Raw genomic sequence first — 25,089 nt, 5'->3', positions numbered from 1 at the left:
AGGGGCCTCAATTGTATTTGACAGCATATGTAAGCCATGTATAAAGTGCCCAGTGTAAAGCTGATCTCACGATGTTATGGTCATTTATTTCCCTCGCACTAACAACAAAATAGCAGCCTGGGGGTTTACATGTCTATTACCTGACACAATAACTGTCAGGAGGACCTGTTGGGATAGTTAGAAACAGCTTTAATGTATACAAGCCTGAGAAACAAAATAAATGCTGGTGGTCTGAACAAGGACAATTTCCATCAACAGGTTATATTAAACCAGAAGGATCTTCTTTGAAAACATGTTGTCATGTATTCAGTTACCTGGTTTCAGGCAAACCAGGTTGAAAGCTTGACCCCTTTTTCTAGTCCATGTTTGGATCTGAGCTTTAAAGGGGAGCAGGACATGTCAAGTTTATGATTTTGATTTTAAAAGATGGAGATTGGGAGCAACATAGATGTCACTTTGATTATGAAAATCCTCCACAGGTTTGACAGAAAATATTTCTTTATAATATAAACATACAGTAAAATGCACTATACAGTAAAATGCACTATACATTGTGAACTTTCTGCTAAATACACTGCCCCTCTTCAACCGGGGGGGGGGGGGGGGCTTTAAAGATGAAGCTTAAATTCAACACTTTGCACCTTCTAAACGTTTGCCCACTTAAAATAATTCTTCTGGGCACAGAGGATTTCTTAAATCCTCCTGAAAACAATAGCTGTTTCTAAAATACTGTGGAACTAGAACACTATGCTTTAATTTTTATGCTGAATGCTTTCAAAGAGCTCTCAGTAGATCACTCCGATTCAGACAGCTTGAGAGGGAAACAACTTGGCAAGCTTATCCATATCATCCTCTGATGATCTAAATTAATGTCCGTAAAAGGTGAGGGAGTAGTAGTACTGGAGACTTAAACCTCTTGTACCCACAGATCTAACAATTCACAAGCAATTGTCAAAAACTATTTTCTAGAAATGGTTCTAGATTTTCATCAGATACCAGTGATGAATTATATCTGTTTTTAAACACACCCCATAAAATGAAGACTTTATGTTTTCATTTTATGGGGTGTGATGCAGCTTCTTATATTTTTAACAAACAGAACATGAAAATGACATACTAAGTGAGGCACGGTATAATGGTAAAGAGGTATCATCAATCACTGTATTTTATGTTTCTTGTTTGTTTGTGTCATCAGTTTTGATGAAGAGAATAATAGCTCTTGCAAAATGTAATCTATAGTAAATCAGAAAGGCCACACAAGTTATTATCTCGGTGTTTGGGATTTACATTTCATTTGACACAATGGATTAATGTGTTACAAATGTTTCAGTGAACAGCAAATGTTTTGCAAAGAATTTGTGATTTACTGAAAAGTACTTTGTTATTAGCTTCAGAAGCCACCATTATCATCCCAATAGGAATATTTTATTTAGAAGAGCCCTAAAACTCCCACTTGTAAATTTGTGTTATTAGAACAACAAACATGTTGTAAACAATTTAACCGAACTACTGGATACATGATAATTGCTTGCTGTTTATGAAATATATTCAGAAGTGTCCATAATGTTAAATCTAGGTTCACCCAAATAAACCAGTGCTCAACTTAGTAAACCAGGAATGGAAAACAAAATTTTATTATTAGTAGTAGTAGTAGTCATGGTAGTAAAAGTCATATATACACTATGACTACTAATACTCAATAATAATGATAATAATAGTTTTGAAACAATATTTTTTTTCCTTATACCAGAAACAATGTAGAGTTGAAGTAGGTGTCCATTAGAGATTCCAGATTTAATACAGATTTGATATAAAATATATATTTCATGTACACTTAAGAAAGATAGATTCAGTAGCTGAACAGAGTGTTCAAGGCTCCCCATGGGTCTGTGTGATGATGAAAGATAGCATTTCACTGTTTTAAAAATGATAACAAGAAGACACAGCCCAATTCAGAGCCTGGGTGACAGGTAGAAAGATTGATTACACTCAAAATTCACAGTGAATCAAGCAGTACTAGGCTCTAGATCAGCTGCACTTAATGATGAACTACTCTGCATGAGATACACCAGTTGCCAAGGCAATTTTTAAAATGTATTTATTCAAATGATTTCACTTGAAGAACAACAAGAATTTGTGAGATGCCATACCTCATGTCATTGGTAAAGCTCCAATACATACACCCACATGTCGTTCAAGGGAGACCAGGCACATCAGTGGTATTGCTAAGATGCTGTTTTCTGTGGTGTAGCATCCCGGCCAAGGCTGGTCTGCACCCTTGAAAATAATACCCAGACACAAGAACTTGCAGTTTATTATGTACAATAACCAAAACAAACCAACAAAATAAACCTAGCTCTTCCCAAAGAGTTCTAAACTGTACACCATATGATCCCACTCAGTCCTCTAACCACTGTTCTTTAATCATTCTCTGTTTTTACCTTCACCTTGCCAGACACCCGATCTCTCTCCAACCCCCCATCACAGAACAAATCAACTGTGGCCTTTTTATTCCTTGATCGCATTCTCGCAATTACCATCATTATCCCACACTAATAATCAGCCCTCTGGCTTGATTTTGCCCTTTTAAAAGATGGAGTGCATCAACCCTTATTCCCCAGGGTCCTTAAGCCCTCAGATTCCTATCACCATCACTATATATATATATATATATATATATATATATATATATATATATATATATATATATATATATACCTGCCATGAAAAATACCCGGGTACCTCAATCTTTTTTGTGTAGATTTAAAAAAAAATAAAAAAATAACACATATTATTGTTTCAATGCATGATACATGTTTAAATATTATATAGTGCACAATCATTTAGTCCCATCAGATCTGTAGTAGACTTGTGTAACGTTTTTCAGTACTGGAAACATCTAAGTAATAATAATAATAATAATAATAGTAATAATAATAATAATAATAATAAACATCTCCGTTTAAATACAGTTATTAATGTTTAATGTGCATTTTTTACATAACAATTGTGCAGTTTAATACTTTTGCATCAACAAAATTATAATGGACAACATTTTTTTCATAAATTAAATTATTTTTAATGGCCTGGTAGCATCTTCCTCAGAATGTGCTACTTGCCTGTTCATGGTAGTGGGATGGTCTGGCTGACGTTTCTAGATGTATGCATCTCTGCACATTGTGCACCGCTTTGAAGCACAGTGTTTTAATATATTTTCACGTTTGAACTTCTGGCTCCCATCAGTTCCCCTGCATCCTGACAAAACATGCAAAACATGGATTTTTTAAGATTGTTTAACTTAAGCCAGGGAAAATCTTTTAGCCACTGTTGGTTGAACTTGTATGATCTTTTGCAACTCTCCGTCAACTGTGAACACGCTGTATCTATCTAGTAAACCAGCCCTTTTCAAAGTTCCCTGTTTGCGTTCATCTTCTGACATACCTTCATTGCTCATTATTCGTAAAGATACCGACATATCTGAATTTTGTTCATCATGGTTTTCTTTTTAAACTTATCCAAATTGTTATTTTCCTCATCTCGGTTTGACAAGTCTCCAAACTGTCTGGAAAGGAGTAGCCATATCACTGATATATCAGTGAAATTTGTGTAGTATGGGATTTGTAGTTTTTAATGTGTGATTAACAGTGGGCAGTGGACAGCAATAAACTACATTCCCAGAGTACATTACAATTGAGCTATGAGAGTTTAGATCTGTGAGGTTTTTTTTTTTTTTTTTTTTTATTTATTTATTTTTATTTTATACTTTCCGTTAAAAAAAAAAATCACTTTTATTTTTTTTTAGTCAACTTCTAGTCGCACACGTGCGCCTAAAATAAAATTTACATTTGCACAAGCACATTTTTAGTTGCATATGTGCTTGAACAAAAGTTATTGTATTTCTTGCTCTTATTGTATTACTTGTATTGTAACGCTTGAAATGTTTTTGCTTACGATTGTAAGTCGCCCTGGATAAGGGCGTCTGCTAAGAAATAAATAATAATAATAATAATAAATTAGTCGCACTATAGAGCTCAGTTGTTATGTTGTTTTGTTTCTGATTTAGTTCCTGGGAACAATAGTCGCCGCAGTTATTATTATTGAGAGGCACTTGGCGCTCGCTGTGTTATTGTTTTCTGTAAAACATTGATATCCTGTCAGTTAAGAAAAAGGCTTTAATGCAAAAGCTTGTTTTAACGTTGTCTTTATTACGCCGGCCAGAGACCCGCGCTTACAACTGTACTGTCATATTTTCTACATTTTCTTTAAATTCTCAAATTAATAAATCGAAACCCAGGTACTAAAAAGAGACCCGGGTCACGTCGGGTAATTTAAAACCCGATGGGTTTATATCCCTTTTCTCATGTGCAGTCTAACACTATCATCAGTTGGCTTGTAGTTTGTTGGTTGTATTTAAACCCAGCGTCAAAACAAACAAACAAACAGAAAAACAAAATCAATTTTGTGTTTATTGATGAAAGTATCCACATCTATTAAAAACTTCGCAACAGTCAGGCAATTGAAAATTAAAACTTCTAAAATTAAAAAGGCACTAACCGAAATGTTTGTCTGCTTCACTTAGTTTCTATGTTTTACCTTCAATTTTTTTTACTGAATTTGTGGAAGTTATGGAAGCGATGTAAAAAAATGAAATACTATATAACAAGCTAAATGCAATGTATAAAAATGTACATTTAAAATGCTAGCAAGTACTAATTTAATATGGCAAATACAGTACTATCAAAGTTCAAATTTAATTGAACCTATCAAAGTCTTCTTGTAATACAGCCTCATTGCCCCTTTCATTTTCATCAGTGAATAGGTGCGCTCTCCTCATGTGACTAATTGGACATCATTAATATGCTTCTCCATACACTTCTTCCAGATGAACACTTGTGGGATATATTTGCTTGTTATTAAAAAGAGGAGACTGGCAGTTATGTCCAGATTCCTGAAATGTTCTGTCAGGCTGAGATTTAAAACAGTTTATTGAATCTCCAGTCAGATAGCAATCTTCTCACAAGAATTGCATGACCAACCATGTCAAAATTATTATTATTATTTATTTATTAGCAGACACCCTTATCCAGGGTGACTTACAATTGTTACAAGATATCACATTATTTTTACATACCCATTTATACAGTTGGGCTTTTACTGGAGCAATCTAGGTAAAGTACTTGCTCAGGGGTACAACAGCAGTGTCCCCCACTGGGGATTGAACCCACAACCCTCCAGTCAAGAGTCCAGAGCCCTAACCACTACTCCACACTGCTGCCCTACAAAATCCTTCATCCACTTAACACACATTGGGCTAAATTCTTAAAACTATATACTCAAATTGCCATTCGTGTAATTTTTCTTTCTTTTTTTTTAGGAAACATGAATTACATTTTAAAATGAGTAAAACATTTTTTTTTTTTTAAATGCCAATTTAAGATTTCTATCCAGCCCTAAAATGAAATGTCCGAGTTTAGTAATTTCTGGTTTGGTAATGTGTGTTTTTCTTTTCTGAAAATATTGCACTGATGATGATTTGGAGTAAATGTGTTTGAGAATGAAGCCTATAGTGTACACAGTAACTTTTTCATCCCCATGGCTTCAGTTGTCTCTCCTGTGCCCTTGATGGGTTAGAGACTGCTGAGAAGGAAGGTTGAAATCTTCATTGACAATCATTCAAAATACTGTAGGCTCTGTATAATCTTGTAAGACTATTTTTGTTATTGTTTAGAATTATTAAGTATTTTAAAATTAGGTTAACATTTATATTTACAAAATTAATAATTAATGTAAAACAGCATTAATAAGATATTATTAATAATAAAGGAAAATACTTACTGTTAAAAGGCTAGCAAGTAAGTTAGTTAAACTCTCCTGGCAGCATTAAGCTTGCTGTGCAGTATTGCTTTAATAGTGTGTGAGCTGTTTTAATAAAACTGTCAGATTGTAATCTGTCTGCATCTAATTGAGTTGTTGATATTAGAGTCATTTCTTCACTACATCCGAACCCAAATAGTACACTGGTGCCAGCGGTGCGGCTATTTTTGGTGATGATTGGGAAAAATTGACTTTTATTCACACAAAGGAGAATAAATAACCAAGTCAGGATCTGGATGAATGTGGGACTCTTTGAAGCAGCTGGTAAGAAAATAATTAATTTCTACCTGTTCTCAGAAAAAGGATTACTACAGTTTTTGCAGTTTACCGATTTAAAGAGACATTGCATAATTTTCAGTACAAGATGTCAGTGAATAGAAATTCAGCAAGTTCTGATGAGGACACATCAGTGCAGCATTACACTAGGCCTTTTAGGATTGACCTCCCTCCAGCTTTTAAAGGGGATGGCACAGAATCTTTTGCCAGTTGGTCTAGGCGTTTTGAAGTTTCTGTGGAAGCGATTGCTAGTCAGTCAAATCAAGATTCACAGGTAATATTAGCTTCCGTTCTGCCCACACGTTTGGCAGATGCTGCTTTCTTGTACTGGGACAACCTCACACCTGCGTTAAAGAAAGATTACTCTGCTGGCAGCATTAAGCTTGATGTGCAGTATTGCTTTAATAGTGTATGAGTGTTTACCTTCGAATTGTTTTTATAAAGTTGTTTAAAGGTTTTGTATTGATAAGCTTTATTAACAACTCCAGGAAGAGTGGGTAAGGGGTGGCAGTTGTTGTGGACATCGTGTGAGCTGTTTTAAATAAAACTGTTGGATTGTAATCTGTCTGCATCTAATTGAGTTGTTGATATTAGAGTCATTTCTTCACTACATCCGAAACCAAAAATTACAATCGTATAACTGGCCATGGCCAAACCTCTCAAAGATCTTGGATTGGGTGGTAATGCGTGGAATGGATCATCGTTAGATAAATTACTCTTTTCAAATCATTTCATGTGAAATAAACATTGGATATTATTTAGGTGTGGAAGAACTATGGATACAACTATGGAAACTATGGGTCATACAGGGTATTTAACATTTGAGATGGAGTCTCAAACGTTAAATGTAATTTATGTGGGTCAACAGCATCAATTGTTTCTGAAGGTCCATAGTTGCTTGTATTTATTTTCATCCAGGAATAAAAGTTTATTAGAGGAATCTTTAATTAGCAATGGCTGCTTTTACAATGAAAGGCTTTGTACTCTGTTTAACCACGTTTACTCAACACTGGAAACAATTATTGTGTATTTCATAGCAGATGCCCTTATCCAGGTCAGCTTACAATTGTTACAAGATATCACATTATTTTTACATACAATTACCCATTTATACAGTTGGGTTTTTACTGGAGCAATCTAGGTAAAGTACCTTGCTCAAGGGTACAGCAGCAGTGTCCCCACCTGGGACTGAACCCATGACCCTCTGGTCAAGAGTCCAGAGCCCTAACCACTACTCCACACTGCTGCCCTATCATATATGTCGACTGGTAAATTATAAAATGCTAGAAACGTGCCTGGCAAAAATGGCTGCAGGAAATCAATTATCACATATATTAGGAAATGTTACATTTGATTATATAGCATGTTTCATAAAGTCTTCATTAGTTTCATGCTAAAATGGCTACATAATCTAGCAGTTTGTAAGTAGCTTGTTTTCATTGTTCATAACAAATACATTATACAGTATACTGTAGATGTTTCATATTTTTAGAGCTGATTTGGATATCTGTGAAATTCTTAGCAAGTTATAAATGTGTTATTGAATTTCTTTTTTCAAGAATACACATGGAAGGGGATATTTATATTTGTGTTCTACTTGAGTAGGATGAGAGTAAACCAAGTGATGGAAGCCACTGTATAAGAAAATGAAAGCTATAGGAAGATCAGCATGAAGAACCGGCTGAAGGAATGACAATTGGGAATTGGGATTCTGTACAGAATCAAGGGAAGGCCTTCTGTCCTTGAGCAGGATGGGAAAGTCATTGACAAGAAAGACAAGGAATATTTAAAAGTTATGTTTTTGATCGAAGGGTGCTGTATTCCAAGAGAAAGAAAACACTGTCACAGTGATAACGATTACTGCCCAAGCCAGCATTATCAATACAAGTTTTTTTTAGCAAACTTGAATACTTGCAGTGTGTGTGATTAGCACTGTTCTTGTGTTGCATTGTGGATGATTATTCTTCTTGTGTTAATATGATGGACAAAGCCAGTTGCATTCAGATGTATTAGTCATTTAATATTAAATTACAAATAACCAAATCTTTCTTTATGGGGTAATGTATGTATGAAAAGGACCCCCGAAAAGAGGCTAGTCCAAATGTGTTGATTTGAAAAAAGGGACAAATTTGATTTCCCACCTCACTGTATACTGTATATGTTTTAGCTTTTAACACCAATCCATTGAATCGAGTTAGCGAAAAGTGGAGGAAGTTTGAGGTTGAAGAGGTCAATAAAAATACAAAGTGACAGAATGTATTCCTGACATTCTCTGTCAACACTTGATAAACTTACTTCTGACATGACAAACAGATGGAAACAAAATAGGGAATGACATTCCTGATCCAAGGTGACATGCTGCAATAGCTTTCCAACATTTTAATGGCTTTAATACCCCGTTCTTCAGATGAGATGAAAAACCGAGGTCCTATTGTAAGTGACTCTGCAGCAGCAATAGTTATTGAAGGGATCAGGTTATCAAAACCAAATATCTAACACTGTGTCAGTCTCTTTAGTTTGTTTGTGGCTGTAAAATGTATGAAAAAACAAAACAAAAACAAACATTTGTAATAATTTAAATGAAGATAGTATTTAGATATATGGCTGTTTAGATTATTGAATAGACCCCATTGTGCTCACAGAAGCTTTATCAGAATAACTGGCACATGTAAAAGTGTAGTGAACTTTTATTTACTGCGCTGTTAATTGTTGTTTATAGTCACTGCCTTAGGGATATCATTTCATTTACTGGGTCATTCAGAAATCTGGTATGAAATATTATTGTAACTTGTTAAGGATGCACTTTACGAGGTTTCCAGCAGGGTGGAAAAGTGTCAGCATCTAAAGGATTTGCTGTGACATTTGGGAGTCCTAAAATACTGACATTTGGACAATATTTATGGCCGAGATGTGTTAAGTCAAAGTACGGCTTTTGCAAACTCTTGTTTTCATTTTTCTGATGCTTTGCATTATCAATATTCTGAGCCATATGCTTGTTCTCCTTACCAGCAGTGACAAATGTAGCCTTGCTACATGGATGGAAGTGGTATAAATCTGGAAGGAGATGCTGGGGTAGATCTGGATTTCAGTAGCTGTAGAGATACTGTCAATTTTATATTACTGTGTGCCATAAAAGTAAAACATTGATCATCAATCACAGCATACACTATTTATAAACCTATGTAAAGTAAACTCATGTTGATTATTTTGTTTTAAAAAAAAGTTTTAAGTTCCACCAACTGTACTGTATGTACTTTTGCAGTTACTATCGGAAAGAAGTAACATAGTGATTTCATTCCATTAGCCATGTGACGTTCAGTGCTGTCTAGTGAGTATCAATACGACACATTTTATCTGCAAGGAACCCATTCAAACAGTGCACTGCTCTGCAAAAACTGATACCATTACCAGCACAGGACTCCAGGCAGTGCTATGAGGGAACCATTAGGTCTGTGGAAAAGTCTGGATGCATTACTTTACTTTGTCTGTATCATTGGTTGACTGAATCCCATCATTGTATTTTTAAAACATAATTCAGATTTTTATGTTTTTATTTTCACATCAGGGGTCATAAATCAGCTGGGGAATGCATTTCTAAAATTTGGCTGAAAGTGAATATCTCTTATGAGCATCATATTGTATCCGGATCATAATTTGCTCAATAGAATCATAGCCTGGAATACTAAACCACAGTGTGTGTCTATTGGTATTTGGCAACTATGCCCAATTGTTTTAAGTCTACTGTTATGTGATTCTGCATTTCCTCAGTATCACTTTAAATGGTTATGACAGGCACCATTTACAATGGATTTTCACTTAGCTATGTACAAACTGGCTTCAAACCCATAGATTTCTGTTTGGATTTAATTTAGTGTTTTCTAAATCATAAATTCACTGGTTATAATGTTTATTATTATTATTATTATTATTATTATTAATGTGGAGTATGCATGGTTGCTGCTGAAGGTCTATTTTAATTAAAACATTATCAGATCTTAATACCAATTCATTAAACAAGACACTGTAGGAAACATTTTATTCTCTTTAATTCTAAGAGAACATTTTTGGTTAAGGTCAGTGTTGTTTTGCCAACACACTAATGGGGTACAAAAAACATAATCGAAGACTAATATAAATTCCTTTGTTACAGGCTTGATGATCTGAGTTTCCGTAGCTGGAGAAATAAGTTTGTTGCTCTTGTTCTATTCTTTTAGTATACTGTGGTCCATATTAAGAACCATCTGTTCTGTGCAGTTTTGCACATTCATCACCCCTGACAAATTGAATTGATTAAATCTGTAGACATTCATCTACCCTTAGCAGAGAGTGGTACCTCACGGGCAAGGCTGAGACATATTGGGAAACGAGGAGAGAAAGCCTGGCACTAACAGATCTTGGGTAAATGTGTCCCTGCAACTTTAAGAAGTACACATTATACAAAAGAGGATAACAATATTTGCCTGTTGATTCAATTAAACAGCGACATAATCACTTTATGCTATATCTATGTAAATGTAGGTAATTATTGTTGCAAATGTGAGCTATTATGGCTGTTTTTCTACCTGCAAATAGTCGCGAGTCACAAATGCAATATTATCAGAAAACTCAGTTGACGTGAGCTGCTAATGTAATCACTGCAAATGTAATGTAATAAGAGAAGAAGTGGCATTCAATAGCATGAACAACACCAACTGCAAATGTAATCTGTACAAACCAAATTAAAAACTTTTAACTGCAAGCACGATAGACTAGTTCAATGCACAACTGAAAGATGCCAACGTAATTTCGGTCTTATTTTTCTATGGCCTGAAAACACTACTTGTCTACAGTCAGTAAGTAATAGACTTTGACAGTGGCTGATCCATTTTGTAGTGTCCATGGCTTTAGAAATGATAAGGGGATTGTATAATCAGAAATGTTACTGAATATTATTTGCATCACATTTTATTTCTATAGAGAGATAGTTACTTTAAAATGCTTGACACTTGGGCTGTATTTGAAATGATTTAATGCAGGTTTACCTTCAATGCATTCTTGCCCACATGGCTTGCCTTGCTGGTGCAAAAGCTAGTCTGGGCATATGTAAACTACATTCAAACATGTTCTGAAGCATAAAACACAGTTTTATCACATGTGGAAATGCCACAAGAGACCTACAAATCCCCAGTGAAAGGCAAGGAACGGGGTTAGATTTGGTACAGAAATAGTGTCTTATTTCTACTATTGGTACAGTTAAGAGTTCAATAATTTGCAGTCATATGATATGGGTTAAGATTTAGTTTGTCCTAAAAGCTAGGGTTTGATCAAATCTGCTAAGATGTGTTGTTTAAACAGATTACCAAATTGCACATATTAGCAGTAAGAAGATATTTGTAATTCTGACAGTTCTATATAAAATAACAGGGAAGCCATGTCGTCATTGTGAGGAATGGATCGCAAACGAAAGGCTGAAGACAAAATGAAGAAACATTTTTATAATCATATGGTGATTTCTATATCAAGTACTGAACATAGGGCTATAGTTTCACAGCGTTTCCTCTGTTCTTTAATTAACTCCTATTTGAGTGCTTCAGAGAACTTGGAATATATAACTTGTTTGGTTTTAGTTTTGTAAAATGGTTAGGTTTTTTACCTCTTTCAAAAAATAGGAGTTAATTAAAGACTGGATTAAATGCTTTGAAAATATGGCCTCAACAACTATATCAAAGAAAACAAACTCTCCTAGTTGTTTTTTTTTTTTTTTTTTATATCAGTTTTCCTCATTTGGAGTTCCTGACTCTAAGCATTACACACAGATAAGTCCTTGAGATTTACTATGTATATGAATGTTGATCGAAAATTAAAAATGAAAAACAAGGTTACAGTGCAACAAAAGAAATTAGATTTGGGGTTTTAAACTATGTTTAAATGCAAATAAGTTACGTTAAGGGCATTTTGTCTTCTAAAGGCCTTTGGGTTTTTGATTAATTATATTTCCTTGAGTTTGCACAAGCAATAAAAAGGCTGCCAAGAGATTACTTTTTTTTTACTATTACTTTTCACCACATTGTATCTGTAGCAGGAAGAAAATACAAATAAAGGAGCATGATCACAGGTGTATCATTTATACGTTTTCTAGAAAGAAGCTGAAGCCATTTGAAAAAAAAAAACGCTTTGTTTTTCTGTCATTTTTTAGACATTTATTTACATCCATATTACTTCCACTGTGACTCTTTATTTAACCCCTGGAGTGGCTGTGCATTCATATTAGTGTAAAGTTTTTTTTTCCAATACCCTCCAGCCTTCCATATTGCTTTTTAAATATGCTTGTAATCCCAGTATATATAAGCTTCATCACTGTAGGTATCTGACCCAGATATCATTATTGTACATGTTAAACCATAGTTGCTTACAGTTATTTATGTTGTGCACCAAACTTCTATACATGTTACTTCTATACATTTTTTTTTTCACATCAAATATGTTTTTGTAAAACGAGCAGGTATTCCCTGTTCCAATTCAGCAATATCAGAGCAAATGTAATGAGCTTGGACCTCAGATGAGAACCCATCATAGCTGTTCTCCATATGTACTAATTTAGCAGTGTCAGCAGTGAGAGACTCCATAAGAAATGCTTCATTAACAGCATTACGGCATTAAGATGTATTGACTGGGAAGCAGGATTGATTTCAGTCATTGGACACATTCACATAGCAGCGTGGCAGTAACTGATATTCTTATTGCTTCATCATGTCACTAAATCTAACGATACGTTGATATATGTGGTGATTTGAGAAAAGGATGCAGCACAGTAACTAAACTTATTGGCAGTTTGCTAGATTAAGTGACACATTTGCTAGAAATTGCACATTTACTACTGCACCCAAAATCAAAAGAATGTATCTGACCTCAAGCTGTTAAGCAATAGAAGTACAGGTAAACCAAAGAGCAATGTAGTTTTATGATAAGAGGTCAGTCACACAGATTTTAAGCATGATATACCATATTCTGCATGGTAAAATTACATTTTCTGCGCCATGCAGAAAATGTAATTTGAATCATGTTTAATTATGCTGTCTTGTTTCTGAGTTATAATCCTAATTATTTTGGTGTTCTTTTTTTAATTTTGAATGTCTGTTACCGCACAGTAAAGTTTCATTAATATAGTTTTCAGCGGCTAGATTACTGCTTTTTGTCATCAGTAGTGCACCAAAGACACTGTGCAACAAAGTAGCAGATAACCTTTTTTTTGTGTGTGTGTGTGTTGCAAAATAATTAATGCACTGCAAGTCAGACTGAAAGCCCTTAAATAGACCTTGCATCAAGTACTTTGGTTACCGTTCTTGTTAAAAAAAAATATTGTTATCAGGCTCTGTATTGCAGCAGAATTATATTCCCTGCGGGAGACAGATGTAATAATCATGTAATTTGTCAGCTTGGCCATGGAGTACAAAGTGAGACTAGTGTAGTGTAAACTGACTAGTGTAGTGTAAACTGCAGATGGTGAGTATGGTCACAGCCTACTGCTTAAACACTTTCTTAGATGTCTTTTACATGAAGGGCAGTTTGATGCCTTTAACAAGCGTGCCGTTCACCAAAAAAAATTGACAATCCTTCTTGAGGCAATACTATGTAAACATGCATTTTTTTAAACATGACATGTTTTTGTATTCATTTCCAGGGTCCACATCCCCTGCGTTGGGATATAGTGGAGTCCCAATGTCGCACTGTATGCCATACGTTTTGAATGTATCCCAAGAACCGCTTTCCAATTGTGATTCAGCGTCCTACACATAAATATATATGTGTGTGTATAAAGCACAGAAATGAGCACAATCACCAAAAATAGAAATGGCGTGTTCCACAAACCCCCCCCCCCCCCCGCCCCCCCGAACCACACTTAATAGGTTAACATTTGTTGAAACCTTTTTCATATAGAATAATGACATAATTAAGCTTAATTTAGTTTTGTTGCTAAAACATGGTTTGTGTTATTTCAAATTCAGTATTGTCGTCAAATAATAACTTGAGGATCAATCCAGTACTGTCCTGTACTGTAATTTATATGTATTTATTTATTTAAATAGCAGCTTTGGTGGTACAGCTTTGTATACATCCATTCATACCACCTTAAATGATACAGTAGAAATGGAGTGGATCAATATGTTTTGATGCATAGATAAGAAATAGATAGACCCCACTTCTAATCCAGATGAATTCTTCCATCTGGAATCAATTATGAGTTTGTTGCAAAATGTAAAGATAGTACTTCCTTTGAAGAGGGCATACTTTACAGACGGCAAACAGAGTACTGTATGTTGATGCTATCAGACAGTCCATTCTTGTATAATAGTAACACTGCTACCTATACAACACTGTCCTGAACACCAACAATAACACCAATTGGGGTCTGTGAAAATTGAGCCATGAATGATCCTGCCCTAATTTGGTGTTTAGTTTGCTTTTTCCACTGGTACAATTAACATTTTTAGAGTGCCTTTCTTGCCAAAGTATTTCAGTGTACTCAAACGTTGAGCATCTGGTATTACGTTTATCTGTCTAGACATACTGTACAAAGCAGCTCTGCATTAGCCTGGTCCATTCTGATACATTAATGCCTAATAGCGCCTGTCATTGCTAACAGGCAGCAGAATTTCAATATATAGGATTTCGGATAATATTCTAACAAACACTACCATTGGGTTAAATGCCTTTTGTATGCATTTTGTAAACATAACATAGACAGAAAACAATTACCACCAGCAGGGGTTCCAAATCAAATGTATGTTCTGCTAAATCAATGGTGCAAGCATGAGACAAGCCTGTTATAAATATCTATCCAACCAAGGAGCTTCACCTGTTTCAATGCACCCTCTAGTGTCTTCTGAAATCTGCTGAAGTTTTACGTTTATCATTCTTTAATACAGAAGTACCTGCAAAGCTTAATTTCAGTGTGTCAAGTCTGCTATGCAAAGTCCGTATTTATTATTTTCTTAACATCTTCAGTCATGCACCCTTACTATACTGGTCAATTCAACCCCCAAACCTTGTTGCAGAACACCACTAACTGTAGTTGTACAATAAGTGAAGATACTATGTTGTCTAATAAGCCTAATTAATATGTTTGTTGCTGTTAATATGTAACATGTTTAAATATTGGCAGCAGTGTGGAGTAGTGGTTAGGGCTCTGGACTCTTGACCAGAGGATCGTGGGTTCAATCCCAGGTGGGGGACACTGCTGCTGTACCCTTGAGCAAGGTACTTTACCTAAATTGCTCCAGTAAAAACCCAACTGTATAAATGGGTAATTGTATGTAAAAAAAAATGTGATATGATTGTAAGTCACCCTAGATAAGGGCATCTGCTAAGAAATGAATAATAATAATAATAATAAACATTTTTCAATGTCACAGGCACATTTCTGATTTAAATTTGGCCAGTCATCTGTAGAGGTCAATGCCTTCCATAATCATTTTCAAACTTCATTAACATAGGAGAGATGTTGTTGTTGTTGTTGTTGTTGTTGTTGTTGTTGTTGTTGTTGTTGTTGTTGTTGATAACTATTAATAAAACAATCAATAATTTAACTTCTTATAACTGAGTTGTATCATAAGGGGTCTTCCAGTCCTCACATGGACCTGAGGTTAGTGCAGGTTGTGCAGCCCTGGTACAGTGAATGGTGATTTAAAACATATTAATATGAATAGCTGTGCCCAACTATTAAAGTCCAATTTCCCCTTGCAGTTTCTACTCACTGCCATCTGACAAGGCAGTTTACAACAAGAGCACTGAAATTAAATACAAAATAAATCAAGCTGCGCAAGACAGCCTTCAGCTGAAATTGAATAAAACAGAAGTAACAAGAATTGAAAGCCATCAAAGGTAAAGACTGTAGCAACAATAGAAATACATGAATTAAAACAGGAGAGAATGTTACAGATTAAACCTACACATGGCAACAAGAACAAAAAACACATAGATTAACAGGTCCAGTATGTTTTTTTCTCCCTTGATTTGAAAATTTGCCACTTACATGTAGTAAGAATCTAGATTGGAGTCCTGGGAATTGCAGAGCCAATGAACAAAAAAGGAGCGTGAGGTCATAAGAAACAATGGCCTGGGGTCTAATCAGATTTCTGAGATAAACAATGGCTCAACTGTGAACAGATTGACAGAGCAAGATCTTAAAATTCCTGAAACTTACTGGCAGCCAATGTAAAGATTCAGAAAGGGCCACAGATAGAGTTAACTTTTTTCAAAATATCAAACACATAATAGGGATGACTATGCTAGTTAACATTTTGGTTTTGTCTGGGAAGACATGGATTTGATTTGAATTGCTAAACAGACCCTAAGCACAAGCTTGCTCATTGTGTGGTCACCATTGCTTGTTGGTCAAAATCCCAGTAGAGGAAGCAGGCATATGCATTTGCTTTATGTTCTTAACTATTACATTCAATTAAAATGAAAACATCCTAGGTTGTTAGATCCTTTATACACACATTGAATTTTTTCCCTTATATATTCAGCAGGCAGAATCAATTTCCTCAGGCTACTTCAAGAATTTGGCATGAATTTTCATCAGCAGCTGTCTCAGTTGATTTCAGAGAAAATGAAAAATGACAAGGAGCACCTAGGTTTAATTGAGGAGTGTGGGCGGAGTATGTTTTTTCAGAGAACAACTGGAATTTCCATGTGTATCTGTAACCCAGACTTTTTTTTTCACTGTTAAATATACAATGTCCTTAAGAACATAAGAATAACATAAAAAAAGTTTACAAACGAGAGGAGGCCATTCAGCCCATCTTGCTTGTTTGGTTGTTAGTAGTTTATTGATCCCAGAATCTCATCAAGCAGCTTCTTGAAGGATCCCAGGGTGTCAGCTTCAACAACATTACTGGGGAGTTGGTTCCAGACCCTCACAATTCTCTGTGTAAAAAAGTGCCTCCTATTTTCTGTTCTGAATGCCCCTTTATCTAATCTCCATTTGTGACCCCTGGTCCTTGTTTCTTTTTTCAGGTCAAAGAAGTCCCCTGGGTTGACATTGTCTATACCTTTTAGGATTTTGAATGTTTGAATCAGATCGCCGCGTAGTCTTCTTTGTTTAAGACTGAATAGATTCAATTCTTTTAGCCTGTCTGCATACGACATGCCTTTTAAACCCGGGATAATTCTGGTTGCTCTTCTTTGCACTCTTTCTAGAGCAGCAATATCCTTTTTGTAACGAGGTGACCAGAACTGAACACAATACTCTAGGTGAGGTCTTACTAATGCATTGTAGAGTTTTAACATTACTTCCCTTGATTTAAATTCAACACTTCTCACAATATATCCAAGCATCTTGTTAGCCTTTTTTATAGCTTCCCCACATTGTCTAGATGAAGACATTTCTGAGTCAACATAAACTCCTAGGTCTTTTTCATAGTTCCCTTCTTCAATTTCACTATCTCCCATATGATATTTATAATGCACATTTTTATTGCCCGCATGCAATACTTTACACTTTTCTGTATTAAATTTGCCATGTGTCTGCCCAATTCTGAATGCTGTCTAGATAATTTCGAATGACCTTTGCTGCTTCAACAGTGTTTGGCACTCCTCCTATTTTTGTGTCGTCTGCAAATGTAACGAGTTTGCTTACTATACCAGAATCTAAATCATTAATGTAGATTAGGAATAGCAGAGGACCTAATACTGATCCCTGTGATACACCACTGGTTACCTCACTCCATTTTGAGGTTTCTCCTCTAATCAGTACTTTCTGTTTTCTACCTGTTAACCACTCCCTAATCCATGTGCATGCATTTCCTTGAATCCCTACTACGTTCAGTTTGAGAATTAATCTTTTATGTGGGACTTTGTCAAAAGCTTTCTAGAAATCTAAATAAACCATGTCGTATGCTTTGCAGTTATCCATTTTCAATGTTGCATCCTCAAAAAAGTCAAGTAGGTTAGTTAGACACGATCTCCCTTTCCTAAAACCATGCTGGCTGTCTCCCAGGATATTGTTACCATATAGGTAATTTTCCATTTTGGATCTTATTATAGTTTCCATAAGTTTACATAAAATAGAAGTCAGGCTTATTGGTCTGTAGTTACCTGGTTCGGTTTTGTCTCCCTTTTTGTGGATCGGTATTACGTTTGCTATTTTCCAGTCTGTCGGTACAACCCCTGTGTCAAGAGACTGTTGCATGATCTTGGTTAGCGGTTTGTAAATAACTTCTTTCATTTCTTTGAGTACTATTGGGAGGATCTCATCTGGCCCAGAGGATTTGTTTATTTTAAGCGCTCCTAGTCCCTTTAACACTTCTGCCTCTGTTATGCTAAAGTTATTTAATATTGGATAGGAACAGGTCGACATGTCGGGCATGTTGTCCGTGTCCTCCTTTGTAAAAACCTGTGAAAAGTAATCATTTAATATATTTGCTATTCTTTTTTCTTCATCTATGATTTTGCCATTTGTGTCTCTTAGACATTTAACCTCCTCTTTGAATGTTCTCTTGCTGCTATAATATTGGAAAAATATTTTGGAATTGGTTTCAGCCCCCTTAGCAGTATTGATTTCTATCTCTCTCTTGGCCTTTCTAACTTCCTTTTTGACTTGTGTTTGCAGTTCCAAGTACTCTTTCTGTGTACTTTGTTTTTGGTCCCTTTTAAATGCTCTGTAAAGTGCCTTTTTTGCTGAATATTTTTTTTAATTGATCTATTAAACCATTTTGGCCATTTTGTTTTAGATTTAGATTTGTCTACTTTTGGGATGTAATTGTTTTGTGCCCCTAGTACTACATTTTTAAAAATCAGCCATCCTTTTTCTGTGGATGTTTTCTCTATTTTACTCCAATCTACTTCTGTTAGTCTCCGTTTCATACCTTCATAGTTTGCTTTTCTAAAATTGTAAACCTTAGCTTTAGTCATTACTTTTGGGGTTTTAAAAAATATTTCAAATGAGACCATGTTGTGGTCTGAGTTTGCCAATGGCTCTCTGACCTCTGTTTTAGTTATTCTGTCTTCATTATTTGAAAAGACTAAATCAAGGCATGCCCCCCCCCCCCCCCCCCCTCTAGTCGGTGCCTTGACAAATTGAGTTAGGAAGCAGTCATTTGTCATTTCCACCATTTCAATTTTGTCCGTCGTGCCCCCCATCGGGTTTTCCCATTTTATACAGGGGAAGTTGAAATCCCCCATTAGTATGGCTTCTCCTTTTCTACACGCATTTCGAATGTCATTGTATAACAGATTATTTTGCTCAGCGTCTGAATTTGGCGGTCTATAGCATGCTCCTATTATTATGCCCTTTGAATTTGTGTCCATTATTCTGACCCATATTGATTCTGCATTGTTTTCTTTGTCCTGATTTAACACCTGGGCTTGAAGACTATTTCTTATGTATAGCGCTACACCTCCGCCTCTTCTGTCCTGCCTGTCTTTCCTATATAGTGTGTACCCACTAATATTATATTCGTCTCCATCACTCTCAGACAACCAAGTTTCTGTAACACCTATCACATCGTAGTTACTTGTTAATGCAGTAGCTTCAAGTTCTAACATTTTGTTTCTGAGACTTCTAGCATTAAGATAAATACATTTAATAGTGGTCTTACCTGAGTTGTTGCCCTTGTTTTGATGTGGTCTCCCTTCTGTTTTTTGTTTTCTCCCCCCTTCCTTTCTAGTTTAAATGCTTCTGGACATCCTGAAGGATCCTTTCTCCGAGTAGATTGTTTCCCTTTCTGTTTAAGTGCAGTCCGTCCCACCTGTATAGATAGTCCTGTTTGTAGAATGTGCTCCAATGTTCAAGAAGGGTGAAGCCTTCCTGTGTGCACCACGATTTCAGCCATGCATTTTGATTTTGTATTTCCAGCTGTCCATATGGTCCTTTGCAAGGCGCCGGCAGTATCCCAGAAAATACCACAGTTTTGGTCTTGTCTTTTAATTTCCTTCCTAGCTCTCTGAATTTGTTTTACAAGGCTCTTGGCCTGTCTCTTCCAATGTTGTTTGTACAGATGTGGACAACTACTACCGGGTCGTCTCCTGTTCGTTCTAGGAGCCTATCCACATTCTCAGTGATGTGCTTGACTGAGGCTCCTGGAAGGCAGCACACTGTTGTAGTAAGGGGGTCCAAACTGCGAACTGAACTTGCTGTGTTTCTCAATATGGAGTCCCCAACAATCATGATCTCCCTTCTTTTTGCTGCCTGGTCAGCACTGTTTATAGGGTCCTGGATGTTATTTCTTTCATTCTCTTGATGTTGGTTTTGGTCATCTAAATGTTGCAGTGGCTCAAATTTGTTGGATGTCTGGATTTCTGGTGGTTGTGTTTGACGAAGTTTCTTTTTTTCCCTGCTTCTGCCTATCTGAACCCAGCTGTTTCGACTCTCTTCCATCTCCCTGGTGGCTTTCAGTCTGCTAGGGGTGCAGACTTCCATGAATTGTGGGTGTGTCAGCTCGTCAAGCTCCTGTTGCTGTCTCATTTCCTCCAGCTCCTTTTCTAGCAGGCTTAATCGCTGAAGCAAGTCCTGGATCGTGAGGCACTTTACACAAACTTGGTTGAGCTCTGTTGGGTTTTCTCGGATTTCCCACATCATGCAGTTGTCACAGATTACTGGCTTGAAGACCATTTTTTTAAGTTTAGTTTAGCTTCTGCAGCTGTCAACCTGCTTTCAAACTGCTTCTAACTGCGTTGTACTTGTCCACTCGTACTTCTTGTACTCGTACTTAAAGTGTGAGCTAAAAAAATAAATGAATGAATGCAATACGACTCGACTTGTTGTAATTATACAATTATGTCTGATTGTTTTTTATACATATATGTTTGATTGTTTTTTTTTATATGTATCTGGTGGAGAGAAAACTATATATATATATATATATATATATATATATATATATATATATATATATATATATATATATATATATATATATATATATATATTTAGTTGTTGCATCTGTTTTGATTAATGATTTCATCAGAACAGACAACACTGTACACGTTACAGTCACAAAAGATCCATGTGGGCATGTAAACGATGCAACAGAGCTCTAAACCTGCAACTAAGAGATCAGGAGACCAGATTTAGAGGTCTGGAGGGCAACATTGGGCCCCTGGGTGCAGGTTTGGACATCCCTGGTTTAAATATGTGAGGCAAACAGTGCTTTCCCGTAAACATCTAGAAAAGCAGCTAATTGCATATGGGGGGATCATTGCTGTCACCAGTCGTAACCAAGCATCAGTAACATATTGGCCGTGCTGTACCATTAAACAGGTGGGATATGAGCAGAGCACTGCCCTGTACCAACTGCCTATTGGCTGGACTGTTGAAATGCTTAATGCTAAGGTAGATGGATATTCAGTGCATACATTCTTGACAAACATGTATGTTATCACCAAAACTCCCATTTGGTTGATGACTTTCTTCATTCTCGTGGGCCTACATCTATTTTTTTCTTTAAACAAGTAATTTCATTGAAAAATAAATGTAGACCTTAATATGCAAAAAAAAAAAAAAAGAAAAAAAACTTTTAAATGAACTCATATGACATTGGCAGACCACTATTTTATTAAGTTAGTTCAGGTACTATGCCACTTTAATATGATAGGAGCTGTAAATATAAAGCAATGTGCAACTGTGATTATAGTTATAACTTTAGACAGATTAAACTCAAAATAGGGTAACTTTCAAATGTAATGTCACTGCATCATTACTACTCACAGGCTCTGACAGCTTTCTTCATGAATATGTATATGAGGGACATGGCTTCAGGAGTTGTGCTTAAATAATGTCACTTCATCTGTTTGTTTTTTATGTGACTTGTTTGTTTTTAGCATGGGCATGTTCTCAAGTGAAGAGCTCAACAAATCAGACTGCACTTGGCACAAGCTCATGACTTCAGAAGAGGTCAAGTTCAAAAGCAGTCCTTGCATTTTATTTCTGAAAAAATAAGAAATGAAAAATGCCAGAATATTTTATATATAAGGAGTTCTCAAACTTACAGTATTTCCGAAGTTTGAATTTAGTTCAGCGCAGTTATATACAAATGAAGGTATACAAACGTATTGTACTAAAAGTTGAATTGCTTTTGTAATATGTTATGTTTTACTAACCTGTACAGGTCTGTAGTGTGTTAGATAACATTTTCAAAAGGAAGGAGCCATAACAGAAGCCGATGGGGAGTGAGGGTGTCTACTGTAGGCAGAATTTTAACAAGAATACCAAATCCAAATCGTCTACTCATACATGTAGATGATAAAATAAATGTCAGTTTGAGATATCATCTGACTGGACTTGACCTTTACGCCATGCTGGAGTGTAGTCTGTATAAACAGATGACCTTTAAACTGGAATTTAACCTGTGTCCATCCAGCACAGAGACGAGTTTGCTTTATTCTACTGAGGAGTTAGCAACCATCTAATGATGTGTAGATTTATAACAGTAGATTCTAAAGATTTTTGTTTGTCCATAGCCTTTAAATAATCATGTTAAAGCTGTACTGAGCAATGAGTGAACAGGATTTGTGTGATTAATCATAGTCTCAGTGGAATGGAAACTGCATCAGAAACCTGTGCAGTCTGGCACCACTTTGCTTAATTGCCAGACTCTGCTCAGCAGTGGTCTACACTGCCCGCCTCAAACCACAGAGGTCCTTTGAGGTGAGGTTTGAGGCAGTATTCTGTTAAAAGGATGAGCCCAATATGACATCTACTTATACATGCATATAATCATGTTACTGGCTGAGTTGCCCTAAGGTAACAGAATTCTGTTGGGATGGCTCACCAGGTATTTTGAGATCCCAGAAATTCTCAGGATTAAGAACTACTTACCTAGTGAGGCAGCACAATTAAATAAACCATGCAGATATGTCATTCTGGTATGCTGTCAAGAGAATGAGTGGATTATCAACATTGCAGCCCATGTAAATTATTAGAATGTTCTACATGTTCCTGTAGCATAGAGCAAGTTCTTACAGGACACAAATGTTTTGGTCGTCATTTGTATTGTTATTAAAATACAGTCCTGTACTTCCAAACAAACTGCTGCAATGCTAATGTGTTTGTAGGAATTAATAGATGAATATATTCAATGATACACATCATTACATGTTGTACATCTATTAAGTGTTCTGAGATAGTGCACAGATTCACCAGTCAATATTGCAGAAAAACAGCAGCAAAATGTAAAACAAGTTAGAAAGTACCATAAGAACAGTAAGATTTCCATCATTCAGTCATTCTGTAGACAAAATGACTTTGTTAAAGCATTACGTAACACTTACCATAGAATTACAGTGAAATCATAGCAGCTTTTAAAAATTATAAAAAAACAAAACCTATGTAAAGTGTGTGCAGTACTACATAGAATGCAATTGTGTCATTTGCTAATTAAAAAAAAGGAGATATATGTATGGATAGATTTATCAAAGTAAAGGAGTTATAATGTATAGAATTTGTTATAGAGTCAGATTGACATTCACAGAAATATTATCATATTACACTCTTTAAAATCAAATACATAAGTATGAGCTGATCCCTAAACAGTGCTTCAAGAACAGAACTGACAGTAAGAAAAATAGTACTGATCTATAGTTTGGAATGCTGCCCAGATTTGCTTAATTACTTGAAAGCACCTTTCAGATGAGCATTAAGATGGAGCGACTGTTCTCAGTTAAAGATGGTTCTGTTAATTAGCATCTTAATTATGCATCTTTATTATCTGTTAAAACTGTATCCTCCAATCCAATTCAGTATGGCTTGACGTGTAGTTTTTAATTATGTTTTGTATTTAAGTACCGGATTTAAGTACTGGTTGTGTATGTATATATTTGAGCTCACATGGAAAAATATGTAAAGATGCTTGTCCTGCACCTGCTATGTCATTAGTAGTTCAAATAATGTTTATCTTAACTACTGGGAATGTGATGTATGCATAGATTTGAGGAGGCAATACCTAAGCATCATTCATTAAAAATACAAAGATCAGGCTATAGACAAGCTATCTTGCGGAGTGGAGTTAGGACATTTTTTTCAACAAAGACCAGTTTCATAGACTGCAATTCATGTGGCTTGGTCTCTGTCCAAGAGGTAAGTGGTTGGGCAGTGTTGGAAACCATACTAAGATGTCTAAGTTATTGGCTGTGAAAAGCCAAAGGATAACACCTCAGTGCTTTAAATAAAGTAAAACCTGGCAACATTAATAAGAGGAAAACTGTTCAAACAAGTTTTCCTAAAATACACATTTCTACAAAAGATGTGTAATAAAATACCTAAACAATTTTGCGATTAATTAAAATAATAATAATAATAATTAAGAATGTATATTTGTTGAATATGGTTGCATTCCTGGTAACATATTGTACAGGTATAAGTCGTTTTGAGAAATATCAAATAAATAATGGCGTCCTATGTTTATCCTGAGGGGGATATCCAATATGAACTTTGAATCAATATGAATCATTCACAATGACATTAGACCTGAAATCATCCAATTGTTCTTTCAAGGATAAAGGTAGACCATCTGACAGATGACATGTGCTGTCACCACTAGTCTGATTTAACCTATAATGTTGGATGATAAAAAGTCAAGATAGGCCTCTTGACAGTTCTAGCCTACAGCAAACTTGCTTACAGCATTGCTGGGTTTTTCAATGCAGCAGCATCATGCTTTGTCTATTGTAATTTTGGGATTGCTTGTGGAATTGGTACAATGTAGTTTTAACTAAGCTAATTCTGAAAATAGGGGTGCAGATTTATTGATTTGTATCTTACAAATCAATAATCTACAAAAGTATAGTCTGTAGTCTGCTAGTTGAGGTATCTTATTAATGTACCTTATTTTGGATGTTTGTACTCTTCTCCAACTCTAAACAGTTGACCAAAACACATTTCAAATTGACATAAACAAACACAAAAGGGATGTTCCATACTGCATAAAGATGTGATACGTAGATAAGGGTGCAGTTGTAAAA

The 25,089-nt window shown here is 35.7% G+C and overlaps 1 pseudogene; it reads left to right on the top strand.

Moving 5' to 3' along the window:
- LOC117415685 (catenin alpha-3-like) overlaps window positions 1–25,089 on the top strand; it is a 216,080-nt pseudogene that overhangs the window by 137,387 nt on the left and 53,604 nt on the right.

Source organism: Acipenser ruthenus, chromosome 7 (assembly GCF_902713425.1).
Source record: "Acipenser ruthenus chromosome 7, fAciRut3.2 maternal haplotype, whole genome shotgun sequence".
Classification (NCBI taxonomy): Eukaryota; Metazoa; Chordata; class Actinopteri; order Acipenseriformes; family Acipenseridae; genus Acipenser; species Acipenser ruthenus.
This window is presented reverse-complemented; position numbering and strand designations above follow the sequence as displayed.